The sequence below is a fragment of the Peromyscus eremicus genome, chromosome X (assembly GCF_949786415.1).
Source record: "Peromyscus eremicus chromosome X, PerEre_H2_v1, whole genome shotgun sequence".
NCBI classification, from domain to species: Eukaryota; Metazoa; Chordata; class Mammalia; order Rodentia; family Cricetidae; genus Peromyscus; species Peromyscus eremicus.
Window position 1 is genome coordinate 47,216,259 of NC_081439.1, and position 25,102 is coordinate 47,241,360.

At 34.1% G+C, this 25,102-nt stretch overlaps 1 protein-coding gene across 1 annotated transcript in view; it reads right to left on the minus strand.

Moving 5' to 3' along the window:
- Nucleotides 1-25,102, minus strand: part of LOC131899949 (melanoma-associated antigen B18-like) — a 561,424-nt gene that overhangs the window by 25,046 nt on the left and 511,276 nt on the right. The window contains exon 3 of the mRNA XM_059251429.1: nt 9,447-9,506. The gene's annotated coding sequence lies outside the window, so the exon portion shown is untranslated. The remainder of the gene's footprint in view (nt 1-9,446; nt 9,507-25,102) is intronic.

Consider the following 25,102-nt stretch of genomic DNA (forward strand, 5'->3'; position numbering starts at 1 on the left):
ATGACACATATTTCACCTTATTCACAGGTTCCAGGGTTAAGGCAGGTTAGAGTGGAGAAGCTTTTAGAAATTCTGCTCGTTAAGAACTCACTTGTTCACAATACACATAATTCTCCAAATCCCACTTTTTTATTCATTAAATATCTTCTGCATATTTCCATTCTAATAGTCACAAAAAATTTCAATGAGATATTTTAATATTTTCATGGTTTATGGAATACTGCTTTATAATTTTGCATTCTACAAAGATAACATAGACATTAAAACCAAATGCAGACTCTAGCATTGTGTGCTGTAATTGTTTCATAGAATATACTGTTAAAAGATCATTTCTATCATATACCAAAGTAAACAGCCAATTATTGACTTCAGAAAAGGGTTTCATGGAGAGAGAGATTGAAAGAAAAGATGGCAGGGATACATACATAAATATAGAATATTTAAAATTTTAATATTTTTACTTTGATTATACAAGTGTTCTAACTCAGAATGGTAGAAGCACATATAATAATGATCCTAAGGATTTTTATCATAGCATTTGAGTCTGTATATGGTGTGTGTGTGTGTGTGTGTGTGTGTGTGCACATGCACATGCATGAATGTGTATATGCACAAACGTGGCAACTAGAAGTCAATATTGCATGTCTTTCTACCTTAAAAAAAAACCAGGATCTCTTATTAACCCTGGAGTTCACTGATTCAACTGGTTAGTGAGCTCTATAGATGATCCTGCTTCTTCCTTCCTAGTGCTAGGATTGCAGGTGTGTATGTACTACTGTGCCCAGGTTTTTGTGTGTGCTCTGGCGATCTGAAATCAGGCCCTCATGGTAAGCACGTTACCAACTGAGCCATCTTTTTAGGAATGCTTCTTTTCTCTATGTTATGTTGTAGTTATTAGTACTTGCATATCTGTCTAGTCTAGTGATGAACCTAAATATTGTCTCATTTGTTTACATTGCTTTCAAAGCTTCAGGCTTATAAGAGTTGTGAAGTACATATTTTTCAAAAAAATAATGAAAATTATTTAAATGGAGAAATCTACATCCTATGCAGTTACAGAGAGAAAAATAGAACGCAATTGAGACAGAAGTGGAGTTGTTTCACTGACGGCCTTTTCTGTTTCAGCATCCAATTAAAGATCCTACATATATTTACTCCTCAGTCCCCTTAGTCTCCTTCATGGAAGTTTTCAAACATGAATTAGACATAATGTCTATAATAAATTGCAGCCTAGAGTATGTCTGATGCAACAACCTATTTTTACCCCACCTCTATATAATTTTAGATTGTTAAGGAGAATGCAGTGAAGGAGAATGAAGCAGAATATGTGGAAATTCATTAATGGGCTATTGTTAGACCAAAGGATGTTGTGTTACTGTACTAAGTTGCACTGGTAGCTAGTGAGAGAACAGGTTTAAGTAATATCTAAGGGGGCCATGTCACCAGGCTTCTAGAATGTTTGATATTGGAGTATCAGAAACAGAGAAAGTGGCATCAGATTTCAACTTGGGTACTGAAATAGCAGGTGTTTTTTTTTTTCTTTAAATCAAGGTTTGAAACAATGGACACAGCCTTCCAACTCTGGCTGGGGAAAGAACAAAATGATAATTTGATTAGTGCTGCTTTGGGTGTATTTGAAGTAGTTACTTGGCAATTATGTTGATATATAAAACATCCTGTTGCATAAAAAATACCTGAAGCTGATGAAAAGGGTCTGTTACTTTGCACTGTTGGTAACTGATTATGAATAGAATACATGGGGTGGTAAAATAAGAAAGACGAATATTTAAAGTAGGAGCCCTTGTTGCACTCTGAGGGATGGATGAATGAATATTTAAATGTTTTGTGATATTGGAGGTGGGATTGCCTTCTGTTCTGTAATGGGTCCTCAGGTTTCACTTGTCTAATGAGTGTTGACAGAGGCAGCTTCTGTAGACTGAGTGCTTCTGTAAGTTTTTGCTGAGAATGTCAAGAATGCGAAGCTCTGATTGCTTTTACCACAGGCCATTTTCAGAGTGGGTTTAAATGGAACAATCTTGAGGCACAAGCAAGCTTATTATTTGCTATAAAAACCATTCATTATGCAATACCTTTAATGCAAAACTATTAGATCTGTCCATCTGATTGCTAAGCATCAATGAAATAAAATAACAAGCAAGCTTAATAATTTTTAGCTTTTGAATGAACTGAAATCAAATCTAGACTGAGCAATAGGTTGTAAAGATTTTTAAAACAGAATATCATATATAAAAATAATTAATAGACTTGAATGTGAAACAGATTTATAGAGAAAGAAGAGTAGATACGGGTAGTAGGGAAATGGGAGAGGGTTTAGATGAGTGTTTAGTATACATTATATACATTTGTGAATTGTCAAAAAAGAAACTTATTTGGAAAATGGTTCTAAAAATTAGATAAAAAGAATATCAAAATGAGCGATTAAAGTTGGGCATTGATATATATGTATATAACCATGTACATAATCATAAATTATTAAATAGAAAAAATTATAGAACCAAAGGATATGAAGAATCTTAAGTTAAAAAAGAGGAAAGAAGATAATTCTAATCACTTAAAGAATTTGAGTAAATAATGATAGAAAAATGATAAATGAATTTGATAACTCATTTATTAGAGGCTTTGATGGAAGATGAATCAGGAATGGTGTGGATGCAGACTTAGGAATGTCTAGGACAATGAATCTCAAATACTCTATCTCTCAAGCTAAAAACTCATGCTGAGAACTCCAAAATCCTATGTGGCATATATCTATATATTTGCCTGTATTCATGCCTTAGAAATTAACACAGACATTTTAAAAAGCATTCAATTATTAACCATTGTAAGGTAAAAATAATAAATTTATTACATTTTAATAATGTTTTATTATAAAACATATTTTCCAATAAAAGAAAATTGTGAAAGTTTGCCATTTTGGTGAATCTGCATAATACCAAGCTTTAACTAGCTTATCATATATTGCATTGTATTCAGCTGGCTGATATCACAATTCATGTGGCCTCTGAAAAATGTCAATAAGCATTTTTGAAAGTGACTACAAAGGTACATAATATGTTATTTTGAAAATATATTTGACCTTGTGTACCATGAATTTTTCTCAGCCACTTTCTTTGAGTCCTTGGCTCATACTGAGAGAACTGTTAGAGCAAAAAATGGTGAATACTTATATCTAATATATTTTCATAATTTGACCAAACCACAAACAAAACATGAAGATATTGCCACTGCAACAATGTATCATGCTATTTAGAGAAACATGAGTTTGTTTGATTGATTGCTTTGATACTTTTCCATTTAAAAATTTTAATGTAGCATAAAATAAAGTGAAACTGGCTAATCTCAAAAGACAGGATAGTAGCCGAGCGGTAGTGGCGCATGCCTTTAATCCCAGCACTCAGGAGGCATAGACAGGTGGGTCTCTGTGAGTTCAAGGCTAGCCTGGTCTACAGATAGAGATCTAGGACAGGCTCTAAAGCTATAGTGAGAAACCCTGTCTCAAAACACCAAAAAAAAAAAAAAGACAGGGTAGTGCTTCTTGATTGGAGAGAGAGGCAATAAGACTAGGATTGTTTCTTCATAGGGATGCTAGTTCCATGCCTGGATCTTAATAATAAAAAAGAAAGCAAGTTTCAATATTTTCTTTCCACCAGTAATGATGCATGTGTGCTATACTCTAGAAAATAGGTTCTAAAACTTCATGATCTCTACTAATGGTTAAAACATAATATTTTAGTCTTATCAATGAAATGAGATTGATGGATAATTGATGACAGATGGTGAATGTGAAACGTAAGCATTTAGTGAATTTAAATTTTATTTAAAATATGGTGTAAAATACTAAATTATAAAATTTGAACTTACTAAACTTTTATTATTTACAGTGTGTATGTTTCTTACTTTATGACTATCATTACTGCATGCCTGAGAGGTAAACTGGTTTCATTTCCTGAGTCTTTCTAAAATGTAATAGCACTAATCCTTTAATTTCTAGTAAACTCTTTGAATCAGTCAATATTTCTATTATTATGTAATAGTTTCTGCAAAGGTAGATCTCAGCTGGCTTAATGATTCTCTACACTCTAGTGTTGTGAAAGGGTATTAATTGGTAACTCTTCTTTTGTAACCATTAATTCATTCCAATGTCAGTTTGAACGTATTGTTTTCATATGCTGAGAAACTGTCAAAAATAATTTTTAATATGACACAAAAAATTAACAGAGAAATTGTTTCCTTTGTTCTGTATTATTTTCACTTAGTTTGGAAAAATTCCAGGGAAGGCTTGACACATCATCAGACCATATATAAAGGTATAAGCTTGCTACATTTACATTAATAGTCTTCCATGTTAAAAATAGCAAGTACATAGCAATTAATATGCTGTTTATATATGTTCATGAGGTTGAATATGCTTAATGATTTCATTACTATGCCCAAAACCTTGGGCATACTATTACCCTAACACCTGTACATAAGGTAAAAGTAGTATTTAATTGTTTAAGCCAAAATGATTGAAACTGTAAACAACTAATTTAATATTATGATAGTGGGATGAACTAAGCTTCATACATACTATTAGAAAAATATTTCAGAAAATTTTTATTTTGTTAAATGCCAGGGGGAGGCCTTAAATCAGATAAATCATTAGAGTAGTACATTCTTGCCTAGCCAGTCCCTTAATCCATTGCTTAGCCTTAGAACACAGCACAGGCCACTACAGGCCATGATAAAATAAATTTAAAAATCCTAGCAACTCATTTTCCAATATTACCAATAGTGTGGCTAATCATTCTTGACTTTCATATATTTTTGTCTATTTTGGCATTGATTGCATTCATCACTGCTTGTTCTGGAATTGGAAAACACACTTAAAACTAGTGGAGAGTACTTCCTTGCAGTGATAATAGCAGTAGTCTGTAGTAAAGCTAATCCATACACACTGACACACAGAGAAGCAAAGTGTGTTTTTTTTTCCTCCCAGAAGTTGAGCAGATAACAATTCACATTAAAATTCACAGTGTTTATATGACTTAGGAGCATCTGGGCAGTGAGTTGAAGGTTGAAGGAGAAGACACAGATTTTACTTTCACAGAAGCAATTCTAGTTAGTTGATTTTTTTCCATATTATAGGCTACTAATTAAAATTGTTGCACAAACTGATGTGCTGGTAGTGTGTTGTTATAGCTAATGTAGTGGAGCAGAATTCTTGATTTAAGCCAGTTGATATCAAGAGATTTGCTGTCAGAATACATGAAACAAGTTAATGGCCTAATTTGAAATGTACATATAAGGCAAGTTTGGAAAACTTTGGAATGTCAGAATCGTGCAAGCTGGAGGATAGTCAGTAGACCCTATGGAATACAATTCCTACCTCTTCCCACGTTTTATGTTGCACTCAGCAACTTAATTCTGAAATTAGTCCTTCTTTATGTGTAGGTACTTTGGAACAGTGGTCTTTAATTTTTTTTTCTGTTTATCTGAATCCCCTGGAAAGCTTGTTAAAACACAAATGCCTGGGTCCTATCAGAGGAATTTCTGACTGGAGTGTATGTGTGTATATTCTGTTGCAAATAACACAGTACTCTGGAGTAAGTAAATTATGAAGAAAGAGGTTTATTTTGGCTAATTTTTGAAGACCTAAAGTCAGGGGGCTATGTGTGGTGACGGCTGTTTGGCTGGTTTTGCCCCAGGGTCACAGAGGGCATTACCTTCCAACAGACAGGGGCTATTAGGAGTGCTTTTTAGACCTCTCTCTTTTTATAAAGCCACATAATTCAATTGTGGAGTCTTTATGGTAATGTTTATGTAATTGCAATCATCTTTAAAAGGCCTCTCCTATAAATCCTATAATGGGTTAAGACTCAAATATCTTAATACTTCACTATAGTTTTCACATTTTAACATATATAAGGGAAGCTATCAAACTACATAAAGCCAAAACAGTAGATTGGGAGGAAGGACTAAGAATATTTCTGATAAAATCCTAGATCATGGTGATGCTGCCTTGCCCATCTAGGGAATAAACTTTAAGATCCTGTGTTTGGGGGAAACAGCAAAGTCTCTATCAGTAACTCACAATTTAAAAAATTTAAAAGTTCTTGTGATTCTTATTAAAACGTAAGCAAAACATATGAGGAACCTCTGACAAAAATGGGTACTTTATGCCCACTTGGGTGTTCCATTGAATTCATATTGAGAAGTAATTATCTTTTTTATCTCAGTGTATGTAAATTTATAGTTACCATTGTTTGTTTAGGGAGAGAACCAGCAAAAACATCAAAGTACTTACTGACAGAGCAAAGTAATCATTCTGGTTAGAAGTTAAGCATAGAAAGAGGATGTCATAGTAAAACACAAACTCTGCCAGCTTTATAGTTTCTCTTTTGTTGGAAACTTGAAATCATATTACTATATAAAATAGACTATTTAGTATTTTATATTGCATTTACCTGATTTTGAAAATTAAGTGTTTAGAGTCCAATAGATTTGGAAGAAAAGATTCTCAAGTTACCCCTCTTTTTCTGGTAGGTTCTTTATGTTTTTAAAAGAACTATTAACTTCTTTTTATAGTCAACTTGTTTATCTGTTTTGACATCTTTCAAAATTTACAGCCTTCAACTCTATAGCTATAATACACAGCTTTGACAGTACTAGTGATTATAGATGAAACAGAGGCTACTAACAATAACAAGGGTTACTAGGCACTGGGTCTACCTTTCAAAAAAAACTCATATGCAAATAATAATTGGTAAAGTATAAAAACAAAATAAGAGCATGTGCTATACTTGAAACTATTGTTTGTGGCAATCTATGTTGGTATATAATTCCAATCTGCAGTGGGTAAAAATGCATATATGTTAAAAATAAATATAAATATCCATACATTTTACATGTGTCACAATTATGTACATCTTTTAAAATGGAACAAAACTCAAAGTTTATTTATTTATTTATTTTTTGAGACAGGGTTTCTCTGTGTAGCTTTGCGCCTTTCCTGGAACTCGCTTTGGAGACCACGTTGGCCTCAAACTCACAGAGATCTGCCTGCCTCTACCTCCTAAGTGCTGGGATTAAAGGTGTGCACCACCACCGCCCAGCAAAGTTTAATTTTTTATTTGCATATAATTTGGAGGTAGACAGGATGTGTGTATTGAGGGGAACAGTAATGTGAAAAATCTGTGGAAAATTGACCATATTCTCCTTTCTTTGGAATGTGTTTATCTGTAAGGCTTTGAAGGAGCACAGTATTAAAAACTCAGTAAAAGTTAGAGAATCACAAAAAAGCAAAAGGCACCTGGCTCATGAAAGCTTTGAACACACCTGAGAGAACTCCAAGGACAGAATAATCAAAGAAATCTAAAATAAGTCCAGCCAAAGGCCTAGTATTCTGTTGCTTTCCATAATAGAGCCCAAACTAGTCAATCTCAGCAGATTAGGTATATACAATACCCAGGTAAATACAAATCATTTGCATTTTTCTTGTGATTCTACCTCACCACATTCCTGACAAGAAACAAACAAACAAAAAAGGAAATCGAAAAGATGGGTGGGGGGTTGTAAAAAGAAATCATATTCCTCACATATCTTGTGTCAAGCCTGTAACAGAGACAGAAAAGATGATTAAATTCAATTTGAGATTAAGGTTATACTTATATAGTTAATAAGAGAAAATGATTAGAAAATATCAAGGAAAATTATTCTTATTTATTATATACAGGAAAGTTAAAAGAACCACTTTTTATTTCCCTGTATATAGACAATGAATCATGCTTGATACCAATAAACAAAGGAACAACCATTAACTATTTGTATCATAGACTTAAGATACTTTGATAAATTGATATGAGCAAAGGGTCAAAACAAAGAAGTTAATGAATATTGACTTGTGGTTAATGAATATTGAATTCTACTCTATATCACCCTCCATCTTTTTATTCCTTTTTTAGAGCACATTCTATTTCACCTGTGAGGAAACATTATTTAAATCACAACTTTTCTCTTCCTAAATTATGTGCCTGCTAAGTTTACCTATGTATTATGTACTGGACATGATTGGTCTACAATATTTTAGTTGTATTTTTCCCTGAGGTAGTTTAATGTACAATTTTTGTTAAAAGCCTAAACCATCTAGTTACTGCATTTGTTATAACAAAGAGCTGAAAAGCCCCATTGGATACAAACTATTCATATATGGCAATAGAGATGAGACATACAAGAAATAGGAGTGGTTGGAAAGCCAGGTACTTTTCAGCTTATTATGGCACACCACACTAGTCTTAAATTTTATCAACCCATAGGAACAGTAACTGACCATGATATGCAAGGGCATCCTTATCTCTTTTCCTTAGAACTTTGGCCTGAAAGTAAGAAAGAAAACCCCTAGTCTATATCTTTGTCTAGAACACATCAACTATTTGGCTGAAAAAAAAAACTGAGGTAAGGTCAGTTTGCCCGTGTTGACAGTAGGCAAGATAACAGGCTTGAATACATTTATAATCGAACTTGAAAATTGAATTGATGGTCCTACTTCTTTTAGCAACATATTTAAATGATTCCAGTTTTAGATTACGATTGATTGCCATTCTAAAATCATCAAATCATTTCATTAAACATTGAATATGTGTTTTTTTTAATCAAGGACCATTCCAAGAGCTTAAAGATAAATAGTCACCTTCCAATGATAATAATATTTTTTAAAATGTGTAATACTAAGTACTTACTATTTTCTGGATGCCTTAAATATTCTCATGCTCCTTAAAAGATACTGCCCAGTGGCTTCTTCTGTACTTCCTTCGCATATAATGATGTAGGTTTAAATAAATTAATAAAATGTACAATTACCAGGACCAGGTTCAGATCCCCATGCCCACATAATAAGCTAGGTATCCTGTGCACATCTGTAACCCTAGCTCCAAGAGGCAAAATAAAAAAGGATGATTCCTGAGGTTTTCTGATTAACAGACTGAGAAAATGTGAGTCTTGGGTTTGAGGAGAGACCTTGTCTCAAATAAAACAGAGAGTAAAAGAGGAAGTGTTCCCTTCTGATTTCCTCACATAAGGAACACAGGAAAACATATACCCATACATGTACACCGAAAGATGGGCACATAAATATTGATTTAAAAGTTACATGTAACCTGAATCATGTAGGCAGTAATGTTTTAGGTAGAAAATCGATGACATATCAAGAGGGAAGGGTTTTAATTGAAAAGCATGCAATGGATAATATACATTATCTTTTAAGGACTGTAGATACATGTGGATTAGCAACAATAGGTTTGAGAAGGCTAAATCAGATTAGTTTTAATGAGAGCCATGTGAAAGCTGCAGTCATCAGCACAAAACAACTGCTTGAGTACTTTTCAGAATTGTAGGAATGAAGGAAGGTAGTGATTGTCAGGATTGAGATGAGACCCAGACAGGAATACCTTCCTTATCCTCTGTCTGCTCACTCCCCCTTGTCTGTTACTTCTCCTTTGAATCTGCACCTAGAACAGAGCAGAAAGGACAAGGAATGAATTTTAAGGAAGATAACAGAATAATAATAATAGATCATATGAACTATTTTAAAATAAAAAACATCTGAAGCATTCTCATCACCAAATAATAGCACTAACAACTGATAGAGGTTGCCCATAAAACAGTATTCCTACAATGTTACAGATAACCTTGTTTGCCCTTGCTGGACTATGCTTGATCATCATAGATACAGAAAGTTTGATGGGACAGCCTGTGTCCACAACTTCAGGAAGGAGAAACTGCAGTAGAGGAATGTGGGCAACATGCTGCAACAATTTCCTCATCTGTAAGTCCCTCACTCATCCCTATTAAGGGCCTCAGTCATATTTTCCCCCGACATGGCATACTCCGCAACTTCCTGCTGAAGAGAGGCTTCGTCGCACCCGCCATGCCCCACACTAGTAAACACAGCCCTGTTTGTTGAAAGTCAGACTCATGTCTCTTTACTCCCTCTTGTCCTTTTAAGCAGCCTCAAAAATTTTATATCATCAACAAAAACTAGAGAAAGCAATGTCAGGTGACAAAGTAATAGGCTATGTTAATTTGCATGATTGTGATAGTCATTTTACCATGCATTTGTGTACTAAAATATCACTCTGTATATCTTAAATGACTGCCCATAATATTTGTCAGTTCATCCTTGATCAAGGTTGGAGTGGGGTTTAAAAAAAGCCATGAAAATTCATTCAAAAGAAAAACAAACAAAACACAAATATTTGAATATTGAACACAAATACATCTGAATGTTTTGGCCTTTCTCAATAACATATGGCTCAGCATTATATACTCATTTCAATTCTGACAAGTAATTCTCAGAAAAACTTCAACTAAACTCTTGTAATTGTTTTGTTTTTAGTCAATTTACTTGGTATCCTGTTTAGTTACCTAATCCACTTAGAAACTAATATTCTTACTAATAAAAAGCAAAAAAAATGTTACAAAACTGGATTTAAATTTGAGTTCTGCCTAACTATTAATATGATGTCTATAAATCTGTTTCCACATTCATAAAACAGAGGCAATAAAACTGAAAAATATTTATTACTCTTTATATTATTAATTTTGTCATTGTGACATCAAGAACACTACATTTTCTCTATATGTTATTCTTAGTTTAATTATCTGTTTGCCTAGATCTTAAGCTGTATCTCTTCCCTACTACAGTAATGTGTCACTTTCTATAACCTGCTCCTCCTACCATAAAAAATTAGGTCATCTCTCATATGCAATGCACACGAGCATACACACACACACACACACACACACACAAACACACATATATGTATATATATATATATATATATATACATATGGCTGATATGATATTACATATATTCAGCCATTAAGAATAAGAAAGAATAGAAATGTCAGTGCCAATAATGATATCCTGGAAAACAAAGATAGGTAAAACCATGGGTTCATTCGGCCCAATAGTTTTTTGTTAATGCTGTAGCAATTTATGATTAGCTTTAAAGTTTCATTTAAAGCTAGGTCTTAGTATATTTCAGTATGATATATTGCATTTTCAACTTAGGTTCAACAAAGTCATTTTGTCAGAACTATCTTTTTACCTAGTTAGAACAGAAGTGAATAAACTGGCTAGACACTTATGGCTTTCACATGGTTGTGGCTTTAGTGTTAATATATACTCATTATATATTAATTCAGGCTCTTAAGTAAATTTTATAACAACTTTAGTGATGCTGTGTTTTATTTTACTATAATTCAAAAGGAAAACAATATTAAAGTTATATTTATTCTGTCTATTGAACTTGGAATATATTCAGAAGAGTGGTAAAAATCACAGCAAATATTCTTGTCAGGAGGCAGCAACAATTACTAGTTTATAATAGCCATTTGATATTAACTTCTTCTTTATACTCTTCATATACACTGAATTAACATCCAGATCTTGAAAACTACACTTGGTAAAAGTAGTGATAAAATAAAAAATAGACCAATATTATGGCATCAACTGACAAGGAGATCTTTCTGTAATAGTATTTAAAATAAACACAGCTTATATAAGCTCATGGTTTTCAGTTTCCCTTGTCTTTTTATACTTTTTCTTACAGTGCATTCTCAGGTAGAGGACTGGTTGAGTTTACTGGTATAGATAAACTTGTAGGTCTACTTTAAGAAATAAAGGACAGGATTTCAGGAAATAATATTCTTAGTGTGTGACATAACAAGCTAATTAACAGCATCAATTCTTCCTACTTACATTATTGCTTCTTTGTTATAGAATCTTGCAGTGTTTTAATCTTGAGTTTATTTAGTGCCCCCCAATTTATTCTGGTGACTTGCTTAGAATAATATAGTGATTGAAGACTTGATCCAACTCATAAACAAAAGTGTACAAAGACATTTATTTTATACATTTTCCCTTTCTGTCTGCTTATCTGCCTTTATCATGAGACCATGAATATCCAAAATATACAAAAGAACCATGGAGGAAAATGATTCATGCATTTGAGAAGTAATGTGGATACCAGGAAGGACCTAAGAAGGGAAGTAGTAGTATAGTGCTTATTACAGTACATCATACTGTGAGCTGCTCCTTCAAGATTGATGGAAATTGTATTACAAGGCTGAAGAGTAGAAACATCTATCCTCAGATAACTGCATAGGGACCATGTTACCATGGAGTCAATATTTGTGATGCTGAGAGTTTGGGTTACATCTTTTTGCAGTCAGAATTACTGAAGAGTTTTAGAGCAAGGTATTGGTTGAAGTTCCTTGAAAATGAGTGCATTAAGTGATCAAATTTTCTTTTTTTTTACTTAAATATATACAAATTTAAGTAATCAGCTATACCTCAGTAATGTTAGAAGAAAAATATTCTAAGCTGATATAGGAGCAAAAACACTATTAAAATACAAGAGTTTCATCATGGAATCCTTAAAGTATAGTTTTATAGAGATAGCACCTGGTAAGTGAAATGACAGAAATGGATAGGGTTACATTGTTCTTTGCCTAAGTCTCCAGTAAACAAACTGAGATATTATGAAAGAGCTCACACATTATTTGGGAGGCAGGAAATCAAGGACGTTTTGATGAGGAAAGGTAAAACAAAAGTAAGCAAAGAACTGAAACAAATTTTGTGCTAGTGGCTACCATTTACCAAATGTGATGTGGTGATGTGGTTCAAATGGTTGTGTGCACACTTGGAAATAAGAGGGCAGTGGAGGGAATGTGAGGGGGCTCATAAGATTTGTGTCCAACGTGATGTTTCAACAACAAGGGACAATCTGAAAGCCTCAAAGTTTTGTGAAAATAAAAACAACTGGAAAAAATAAATATAATTTTCATAAAGTTTAAAATAGCAAACCAATGGAACCTTTTAAAACTGGATGCATAGTGTTTAGTATGAACAGAAAATATCCTACACAGGTGTATATGTTAAAGACCTGATCACTTGCTGGTGGTACAAGAATATTTAGGAGGTGGTAACTACATAACTAGAGGAAGTAGGTTATTGGGAGAATGTTTCTAGAGGCTGTATATTGCCTGTCTCTCTGTACTTGATAGAGAGAGCCACTTCGCTATGACAACCCCCCCTTTTTTTTGCAAGTTATTCTTTTTCACCATGGCCAAGAAACCATGGAGCTACCTAATCGGTGACTTAAACTGCTAAAATCAGTGACTTAAACTCCTGAAACCAAAAGGCAACATAAATATTTCCTCCTTTGTAACTATTTCTCCTGGGAATTTTTTATAGCAGTGAAAAACATACTAACACCCATAGTCTGAGAATTATCAAGAAAATAGTAGGATGATAAACATAAATGTTCAAAAGTAATCAGTCCTTTGGTGAAACTGAGGGGACTATTATATGGGAAAATTATATAAAAATTTTTATCTGCAGTAATCTATTTCTAAACTTCATTGGTTGAACCTGAGTATGTTGAAATGGAGTTTGTATACCATCTTTCTAGAATGAAATATTTCATTAGATAAAATGTGATAATCATTGAATCTCAGAGGTATTCATATAAAACTGTATGAAACATAACAGGAAATAAATGGAACAAAAATAAAACTAGAACAAACTAATGAATGGCAAAAATGAAGCAGAAAGAGACAATAAGAAATCATGTAAAGTAGGAAAAATGAGGATGACAAAAATATCTCTAAACATATCTGTGATTACTCTGAATATGTATAAGCTAATTTGTGTATTTAAAATATAGATTCTCAGATTGGTATTTCAAACAAGCAAACTCAGCTACAGTTTATTTACAATAGCAACTCTTAAGCTAAAATGATGGTAAAGATTGAAAATGCAGAGACAATTACATATAAAACATATGAAAAAGGAAACAAGCAATAGCAGAAATATAAATATGAAATAAAATGACACTCAGGGTCAGATGAGGACAGAACTGAAAAAAGATTCAACAAATTCCCCCAATGGCTTACTTCTTTAAGAAAAAAGAACTTTCATGATGACTTCTGCATCTGTGTAGCACACAGCAGTAAAATATATAAAGCACATGTGAGAAACTCTTAAAAGTACAGATGAAACAGACAGAAATAATGTGAGAAATAAATGTTACAGATGATGAGAAAATGGAACCAACAGAACTGACAGTTGTTTCTAAAGATAATGATGAGTAGCAAAATAATGAATAATTTAGTACAGCAATCTGTACAATCTCAATTAAAAACATAATGATAAAAATATGTAATCTGACATACTGTCCCTGATGAAATTATTGAAAATTGGCTAATGTGTGCAAACATGCATACAGACACACATGTGTGTGTCCATACACACACACACACACACACACACACACACACACACACAGAGCCTGGTTAGTCTTTACTTCAAAGATGAACAAGAAATACCATATGGACACTCAACAGTAATACTAAGTTACATACATAAAGAAAATTAACTGAAATCCTTTCAGTACTTTTTTCTGTGATGATAAATAAAAAAACCCTACATTTTGGAGAAAAACTATCTGACACTATTTTTCTACCTGATATAAATCCATTTAATGTTAACATGTTAGTGCACATATAACTCTTTTTTTTTTGGATAAAAGGACTCACAGCCATTATTACCACAGCATTCTTTCTGGCAAAAGTACTTTCCCTGTGAGAATGGACTCAATGTTATTGACTCAGGAATAAAATTTTGGTTTTCAAAGACAATGTATGGCTGATCTCTATTGTCCATGATTTTACTTTCAGCAGAATCACTTACAGAAAAATTCTAGAAACAAACAATTCCTAAACTTTAAATTGCATGCTGATCTTTGTAATGTGGTAAAATTACATACTATCCCACCACATCTAACCCAGAATTTGAACCATTCCATTTTCCAGCATATGCACATCATATACGTTACCCACCTAGTAGTTTGCTAGTTTCCCAGACAAACTGCTGCTCTAGTAACAGTGCTTATTTTCCAATATGTTTTGCTTTGTCCTGTTATATAGGAAATTTATTATCTTACATCATCACAAGAAGAATGAGAACACTTTAGAATGTGTTATGCGTTGAGAAAGACTGTATTTACACGACTTTATTATAGTATATTGGTAAAAACTGATGCTTTTATTATTAATAATTTCCTGCTATGTCTAATTTACAAATTTAACTTGACCATAGGTATTTAGACAGAGGAAAGCATAGCATCATAGCATAGCATTTTGTGCTACCTGTGATTGTAAGTATGCACTCAGACTTTGATAACTGAGACACTACTCTTTTAGTTCATTCATGGAGCCATAAAGCAATATCGTAAAACCGGATGTCTTAAACTATTTTATTTTCCTTTGGGACCACAGATTGACTTTCTAAGACAAATGTGCCAGAATGCTCAGTGTAAAATAGGGTTCTCTTCATACTTTGCAGATGATCTCATTCTCTCTGTGTCCTTCCTGGGAATTTCCTCAGTGGATACCTGGAGAAAATGTGAGGAAAATAGAATACTGCTGTCTCTCTTTAGAAGATACTAATCCTATTGTGTTGGGATCCCACATGTAAGGACTCATCTAAAGTGAACTACTCTCCTAATTTCCTAAAGGTCCTATCTCCAAGTCCAGACAAATGATGGTAATCTCTGTATTTTGAAGGTCACAAAACTCTATCCATAAGAGAAAATGAACATTAAAATAATTAAAACATAAATATTATTAGGATTGCATATGTACAATTAAAAATCAGTATCATAAATCTCCAAATACAAACATACCAAGTAAAATGTAACAATAGGTTTGGATTTCATGTATAACATCAACAAACCCAGACATGAATTAAGTTTGCATTAATTTTATGTCATTTTCAACTATAATGTACTTTTCTGACTTGATACTATATCAGTGTGGTAGTTTTTTGTTTTTTTTGTTTTGTTTTGTTTTGTTTTGTTTTTCAAGACAGGGTTTCTCTGTGTAGCTTTGCGCCTCTCCTGGAACTCACTTGGTAGCCCAGGCTGGCCTCGAACTCACAGAGATTCGCCTGGCTCTGCCTCCCGAGTGCTGGGATTAAAGGCGTGCACCACCACCGCCCGGCAGTGTGGTAGTTTTAATGTAATTTGCCTCCATAAGCTCATAGAGAATGGCATGATTAGGAGATATGGCCTTATTGAAGTAGGTGTAGCCTTGTTGCAGGAAGTGTGTCACTGTGTGGTGGGCTTTGTGGTTTCTTTTGCTCAGGCTTCCCTTAGTGTGACTTTTAGTCCACTTCCAATTGTCCTCTGATTAAGATGTAGCTAGTGCCATGTGTGCCTGCACACAGCTATGCTCCCCACCATGATGATAATAGACTGAACCTCTGAACTGTAAGCTGTCACCTCAATTAAATGTTTTCCTTTATAAGAGTTGCTGTTGTCATAATGTCTCTTCACAGCAATAGAAATCCTAACTTAGACAATTGGATTTTAATCTTTTTGTTTTACTGTGACTTAGTGCATGCACAAGACCTGCACAAGATCAAGACAGACACAATTCCAGCATGGAGTAGGGAGGTGATCAGGAAGTTCCTACCCCTCGTTGAGAAGCTATTGGAAATTAATGACTTCTGGGAGAAAGAGGGGCAGTTTTCTTCAGAAATGAGATTCCCAAGAGACTACCCATGTTCCAGTGCATCGCTCCACACCCATGCTTATACTTACAGTATTAAGTGGGCTCTGTGGTTTTAGAGAGGAAAGTGAGAACACATGACATTGAGAGGGAATAGTGGTGATGGAGATGGGAAGGAGTTGGAAGGGAGGGAAAGGGAGTGGACTTGATCAATGCATGTATGGAATTCTCAGTCAATTAAAAATAGATTTATAATTCATGTTTATGAGGATGTGCCTGTGAGTACATGAGCATATGCTTTCAAATACCCACAAATGCCAGATGAGGGTGTCGGATCCTCTTGAGCAGGAGTAACAAGTCATTATGAACCATTGATTTTGGTGGGTGCTAGAAACTAAACTTGGCTCCTGTGAAAGAGCAACAAGTTGTCTTAATTACTGAGCCATCTCTCCACCCTCTTTGGTGTGATGTTAAAATTCATATTAACTATTATATACTTAAAGGTGACTCAGTGATTAAATACATAGATACTTATGAGATGATGGATGTCAATTTGTTTAAATAGAGTGGCCATTTTAATGTGTGTGTATATTTTGTTGTATATTTTACTATAAGCTAAAATAATATTACATTAAAATTCAAATCAAATTAATAAGATATAAAATATAAAGGATTTTCAAAATTGAAATACTATTTTTTTACATTTTATATTTAGTTGAGTTAATCTTTTTATATAAGATCATTTTGTATGAACAATTCAAACTATTATATTTTAAGTATTTGGAAATAATAAAATGTTAATGTCTTATTTTAAAACATCTGATTGTAGTAGAAATGTAACATCTCAATACATTCCACTTAAGCTGCACTCTGCTAGGCATTATTTAAAGCACATGTAAGTTTGAGAATGCAAAGGCATTTTGCCAGCCCTCAGAAAAAATTTAAATAGCAAAAAGAATTCCCCCTTTATCAAACACATTTATAATTAGGAAGAAAAAGTTTACCAAAAACTGAAGAAGATAGGAGTAGAATCCATCAAAATTTAAGAATTCCATGTAAACATATAATAAGGGTAAACTGATATCTGTTCCCTGAATTGTAATTTAAAACTTACTCAAAATACAAATTATAAATTATATATTATATATTTATATACAAAATATAAACACATAATGCATACATATATGTATACATATGCTTACAAATGCACATACAAATATAAGTATTGTATATGTAAGAATCTGTGTCATGCTGAATTATGTCCAGGAAAAGCATGTGCTTGAAAATTCATTTATCCTTCATTAATATACTTAAGACATAAAAACCTTGTCTCGTAGACACAAGTCCAGTCAAACCTCACTCTAATCACGTGATCTTGTGGCCTTATCATTCTTAGGCCTCTGTGTGACTAAGAGAATGTTGGAATTTCTTTAGATGTTTTATAATCTACATCCTCTCTTTCTCTCTCTCTCAATACAAACAGGCTTCTAAAATAACAATAACAATAGCAACAAACATACCAGAATAGGACGAAAGAAATAAATCCACAAAGGAAAAGCATAGGAAACGCATATAGACACTGAGGCAACACACACACACACACATACACACACACACACACACACACACACACACACACACACACAAGCATGCGTGCACGCACAGTAAACCCATAAAAATAAAATCAGAAACAATAATACATAAGCAAAATATCTGTAAGGGAAAAAACAAAAACAAATATTGTGTGACACCCCTCAAAAAAGAATCCTCCAAAACTGCCATTGAGTTCATTTTGTGTTGGCTCTTGGCTATCTAAATCTACTGCTGGGTAAGGGGCCTGTCCTTCAGTGTGATTTGTGTACCCAGTGAGACTCCTTTGGAGAAAACTAACTTTTCATTTGGAAGCAGTTATCAATTGGAGAAAGCTTCTATGTTAGGGATGTGAGCTTGTATCCACTTCCTCTTTCAACATTGGGACCCCATCTGGCTTAGATATGTAGAGGCCTTGTGTATGCTGCCACAGTCTCTGTGAACTGATGTGTATGTCAGTCCTATTGTGTCTAAAAAGCCTTGTTTTCTTGGTGTCCTCCATCCCCTCTGGCCCTTACAAGTTTTTTTCTCATCCTCTTTCACAGGGTTCCATGAGTCCTGAGTGGAGGGATTTGATGGAAACATCCCATTTAGGACTGACTATTCCAAAGTTTCTTACTCTCTGAATATTATCCCATTGTTGGTATCTGTTTTTGCTACCATCTACTGCTGGAGGAAGCTTCTCTGATAATTGCTGAGCAAGACACTAATCTCTTGGTATAACGGAATGTCATTGGGAGTTATTTTATTTTTGTATTCCTTTACCAGAGCAGTAACATTTGGTTTTCTCCTGTTTTTGTTTTTTTGTTTTTGTTTTTTTGGGTTTTTTTTTTTTTTTTTGATATATCTAGTCTCAGGTTCTTGGCCACCTGGCAGTGTCAGTGGGGTAAAGGCTCTAGGTAGGCTCCAGCTCAACTTCTCTATGTCCTGTGAGTTATTTAAGTAACATCTTCAGCAATAGGGCCTTACCATTAGTTTATGGAGAGCAAACAATATCCTTGGCAATAGCTTGGGTTGTTTGGAAGTTTCCATGGGACTCCTTTGGCTAACAGTTCAATTAGATGTAACTCATTGCTGACACTGGAGGTTTCATTTGATGGTGAGAGATGTCTAGTTGGGACTTTATCTCGCCTGTTTTTTGGTGATTCCAATTTATACATACATACACACATACTTACATACATTCATATATATGTACCATATACATATATACACACTTGTGTATGTATGTATGTATGTATGTATGTATGTATAAATTGGGATGTCTCCATCAAATCCCTCTCTTCTACTGTATTAGGTTTCCAGATGACCCCTCAAATGCCCTTTATTTTTATCTGGCTCTCCAAGTTCTCCCTGCCTTACTCTCCTCTTTATCCCATTTCTTGTTTGATCTACCCATTTCAGTCCCCCCAGCCCCCCAATTTCTGTAGGAGTGATTGATTGGTAAGTTATACTTTAAATTATTAGTTGGCAACATACAGATATTTTGATGATTCTTAGGCCATAAGGGTGCTAAAGTTTGCTGATGTTGAAGGATTTTAAAAGTATGGTAAATAATAGAAGATAAAAGATATTTACTTTTACCACAGAATTTTTGTCAATTAAGTGGTATTGCTAGTGGGTGGCAACGTAGACTGTGCATTCCTGCTTCATATACTTTTATGAAAAATAAAACCATTTTACTTCTGTTGGCCTATATTCTGTGCTTTAGATGAGGTGTCAGCACTCCTCCTGTTTTTTAGAAGCCTTAATGGAACAGTCATCATGTACATTTGTAAATGTACTATTTGTGGATAGTGTCAGACCTAAGAGCAGAGATGAGTAGTTGTAACATAGACTGCATATGGTATTAAAAAAGAAAATGTTTCCTCCAGAAAGCATGTGCCCTGTATTAAATTTAAGAGCAGCATTACTAGTTTTCTTTTATTATTACAAAGCTTTCATTCTTATCCCAGAAAACAAACTAAAAGCTATTAATACACAACTTGAACACTTGGTTTACAATGTAGATCTTTAGTTTTACAAGGATCAAAATGCAATTGAATTAAAAAACACCAAAAAACTATTGAATAACATTTCTTTGTAATAATTTCCTGACTGTGGAGGCCAGATTTAAAAGTATTTTATAGTTGTCCTTCAATAATAAATATATGAACACAAAGAAAATTGTCTAAAATATTATAGTTTTAGTCTCAGATATTTTGGATCCTAGTGATAAAAGTTTTCATAAAATAGTTTAAAAGGGGCTTTAAAATGTGGCTTAAATCTTATTGCTACACAATGCCTGTCAAGGAATATATCACTATAAATACTACATAGCCTGTATTAAAAATAATAGAATTACTGGGACAGAGACGTAAAATTTATAATTTAATACTTGTTTTTAACTTCATGTTAAAAGAGCTTAAGAGAGAATTAGTGAACTAGAGGCAAACACAGAAAAATAACCATAATATAGGTCATAAACCTATTTATGATACAGGAAAACAAAACTCAAAAAAAACTAGAAGAGAATAAAATTAAAAGAATACAAAAATGTATAATAAAACAAAAAACAATTAAAACTGAAGATTGTATTTAAAGAGGTAACTGTATAAAACTGTTTTAAAAAGATGGAAGACACCATTCCTCAAATTGAAGCAAACTATTCTATTTCTACCAGAATGAAACACACATGTGTGCATAGACACATCACAGTTTAACAGGCACAACGAGACTTTCAAAATCTTCTAATGAGACCTCACAAGCACTTATCCAGCAGGTACTCAGAGGCTGCTCAGTTTTCCCCAACAGCACCCCTCCCCTTGTCTCCATATCCCAGCCCACAACTCCAGCAGAAGCCCCCTGTTCTCCCAAAGGACACACCAGTACCTGGAACCCCAGAACCCCAGAATCCCAGAGGTCATGCAGGCAGACAAAACCCTAGGGGAGGTACCCTACTGGACCTGAGGACTCACTGGTCACCAGAACCACAGGCTACTCAGGTCAGAAGACCAAAGAGCAAACAGAAACTAAGGGGAAAAGCACCCATTCAACAAAAAACAAACTCAGGAATCAGCACCTAAACCCAGTTGCATAAAGGTCAGAGTTAAGTTCACAACAACACAAAGGACAATGTGTCATTCCAGAGCCCAGCTATCCTATTACAGCAAGCTCTGAATATCACCATAATTAGAGAAAACAAGATATTCCATGACAAACTCACACTTAAATAACTCAGCTGACACATGAGAAAAAGACCTTAAAATCAACTTTATGAAGATGATAGAGGTACTTAAAGAAGAGAATATAGCACTTAAACAAATCAAGGAAAAGACAAACAAAAAATGGTGGAAATGAAGAAATCCCTTAAAGAAGGTCAAGAAAAAGACAGTAGTTGAAGGAAACAAAAATATTTAAGACCAGAAAATGGAAATAGAAGAAATAAGAAAACACCAGTGAGGGAATACTGGAGATGGAAAGTTTAGGTAATCTAACAGGAACTGCAGACATGAGCATTGCCAAGAGAATGCAAGAGGTGGAGGAGAGAATTTCAAGAGTGGAAGATATGATAGAAGAAATTGATACATCAGTCAAAGAAAATGTTAAATCTAAAAAATTCCTGACACAAAACATCCAGGAAATCGGGAACACTATGAAAAAAACCAAGCCTAAGAATAATAGGAATATAAGGAGAAGAATCCTGTCTAAAAGACCCAGAACATATTTTTAACAAAAATCATAGAAAAAAATTTTCTAACTTAAAGGATATGCCTATAAATGTATAAGAAGCTTGCAGAACACTAAAATGATTAGACTGGAAAAGGAAAGTCCCCCTGCTACATAATAATCAAAACACTAAATATATAGAACAAAGAAAAAATTTAAAAGCTGGAAGGGAAAAAGTCCAAATAACATGTAAAGGCAGGCATATTAAAATTATATCCAAATTTTCAGAGGAGAATCTAAAAGCCAGAAGGACCTGGACAGATGTCTTACAGACTCCAAGAAGCTACAGATGCTAGGCCAGGCTACCATACCCACCAAAACTTTCAATCACCATAATTAGAGAAAACAAGATATTCCATGACAAACTCAAACTTAAATAATAGCTATCCAGAAATCCAGCCATACAAAAGGTACTAGAAGGAAAACTCCATCCCAAGGAGGCTAAGTACACCAATGAAAACATAGGAAATAATCTTGTACTAGCAAAACCAAAAGAAAGGAAACACAAACATATTCTCTCTCTCTCTCTCTCTCTCTCTCTCTCTCTCTCTCTCTCTCTCTCTCTCTCTCCCACACACACACACACACACACACACACACACACACACACACACACAGAGACACACACACCACCACCACCACCACCACCACCACCACCACCAACAACAACAACAACAACAAAATAACAGGAATTAACAATCATTTACATTACTATCTCTCAGTATCAATGAATTAAATTCTCCAGTGAAATGACACAGGCTAACAGAATGGATGTGAAAACAGAATTCAACCTTCTGCTGCATACAAGAAACACACCTCAACATTAAAAATAGACATTACCTCAGAATAAAGGGTTGAACAAAGGTTTGCTAAGCAAATGGACTGAAGAAGCAAGCTAATGTGGCCTTTGTAATATCTAACAAAATATACTTCCAATGGAAAGTAATCAAAAGAGATGGGGCAGAACAATTCATAATCATCAAAGGAAAATGCCACCAAGATGATGTCTGAATTCTGAACATCTATGCCCTGAAGAAAGGGCACCCAAATTTATAAAAGGAACATTAATAAAACTTAAATGACACATTAAACTCCACACAATAATAGTGGGAGACTTAAATACCCCCACTTTCTGCAATGGACAGGTCATCCAGACAAAGACTAAAAAGAGAAATAATCAAGTTAACAGATATTTTTACTCAAATGGACCTAACAGATATATACAGAACATTTTACCCAAACAGAAAAGAATATACCTTCTTCTCAGCACATTGGAAGAACTTTGTCCAAAATTGACCACATACTCCATCACAAAGCAAGTCTCCAATTTGAAAGACCCCCCCCCCCCGCCCCGTATCTTATCAGACCACCATGGATTAAATCTGGATTTCAACAACAACAGAAAGCCTGTAAATTCATGGAAACTGTACAACTCTACCTAATGACTACCAAGTCAAGACAGAAATAAAGAAAGAAATTAAAGACTTCCCAGAATTCAATGAAAAATATACACAACATACCCAAACTTATGGGACACAATAAAAGCAGTACTAAGAGGAAAGTCCATAGCACTAAGTGCCTGCATAAAGAAATTAAAGTGATATCGTAGTAGCAACTTAACAGCACACCTGAAAGCTGTAGAACACAAAGAAGCAAACACACAAAAGGAGTAGAGGGCAAGAAATAATCAAACCTAGGGCTGAAATCAGTAACATAGAAACAAAGAGAACAAGACAAAGAATCAATGAAAGGAAGAGTTTGTTCATTGAGAAAATCAACAAGATAGACAAGCCCTTATCCAAACTAACTAAAAAAACAGAGAGAGAATATCCAAATCAACAAAATCAGAAATGAAAAGGTGGGCATAACAACTGACACTGAGGAAATCCAGAGAATCGTTAGGTCATACCTCAAAAACCTGCACTACACAAAACTGGAAAATCTAAAAGATATGGAACATTTCCTTGACAGACACTACTTAGCAAAGTTATATCAAGATCAGATAAACAGTTTAAACAAACATATAACCCCTAAGGAAATAGAAGCAGTCATTAAAACTGTCCCAACTAAAAAAAGCCCAGGGCCAGATGGTTTTAGCGCAGAATTCAACCAGACTTTCAAGATATCTAATACTGATACATTTTAAAACATTCCACAAAATAGAAACAGAAAGAACATTGCCAAATTCATTTTATGAGGTCACAGTCACCCTGATATCCTAAACACACAAAGACTTAACAAAGAGAATTATAGATGAAATTCCCTCATGAACATTGATGCAAAAATACTCTATAAAATACTAAAAAAATCAAATTCAAGAACACATCAAAATATCATCTACCATGATCAAATAGGCTTCAACCCAGAAATGCAGGTATGGTTCAAAATAATGAAAATCTGTCAATGTAATCCACCACATAACAAACTGAAAGAAAAAAATACATGATTCATCTCATTAGATGGAGAAAAAACTTTGACAAAACCTAGCACCATTTAATGATAGAAGTCTTGGAGAGATCAAGGAAGGATACAAGGGACAGACCTAAACATAATAAAGACAATTTACAGAAAGCCCATAGATAATGTCAAATTAACTGGAGAGAAACTCAAAGCAATTACACTAAAATCAGGAACAAGACAAGGCTGTCTACTCTCCTGTACCTATTCAATATAGTACTTGAAGTTCTAGCTAGAGCAATAAGACAACAGAAGGCCATCAAGGGGATACAAATTGGAAAGGAAGAAGTCAAAGCGTCATTATTTGCTGATGATATGATAGTTATATGCATAAGTGACCCCAAAAGTTCTGCAAGGTAGCTCATACAGTTGATAAATGCTGGATACAAGATAAACTAAAAAGAAAATCAGTAGCCCTCCTATATACAAACAACAAATGGGCTGAGAAAGAAATCAGAGAAATGACACCCTTCACAGTAGCCACAAGTAACATAAAATATCTTGGTGTAACTATCCAAGCAGGTGAAAGACTTGTATGACAATAACTTTAAGTCATTGAAGAAGGAAATTGAAGAAGATATCAGAAGATGAAAAGATCTTCCATGGTCATGGATCAGTAGGATTAACATAGTAAAAATGGCCATCCAACCAAAAGCAATCTACAGAGTGAACGCAATCCCCATCAAAATTCCAACACAATTCTTTACAGAGCTTGAAAGAATAATACTCAACCTCATATGGAAAAACAAACAAAAAACCCTGGATAGCTAAA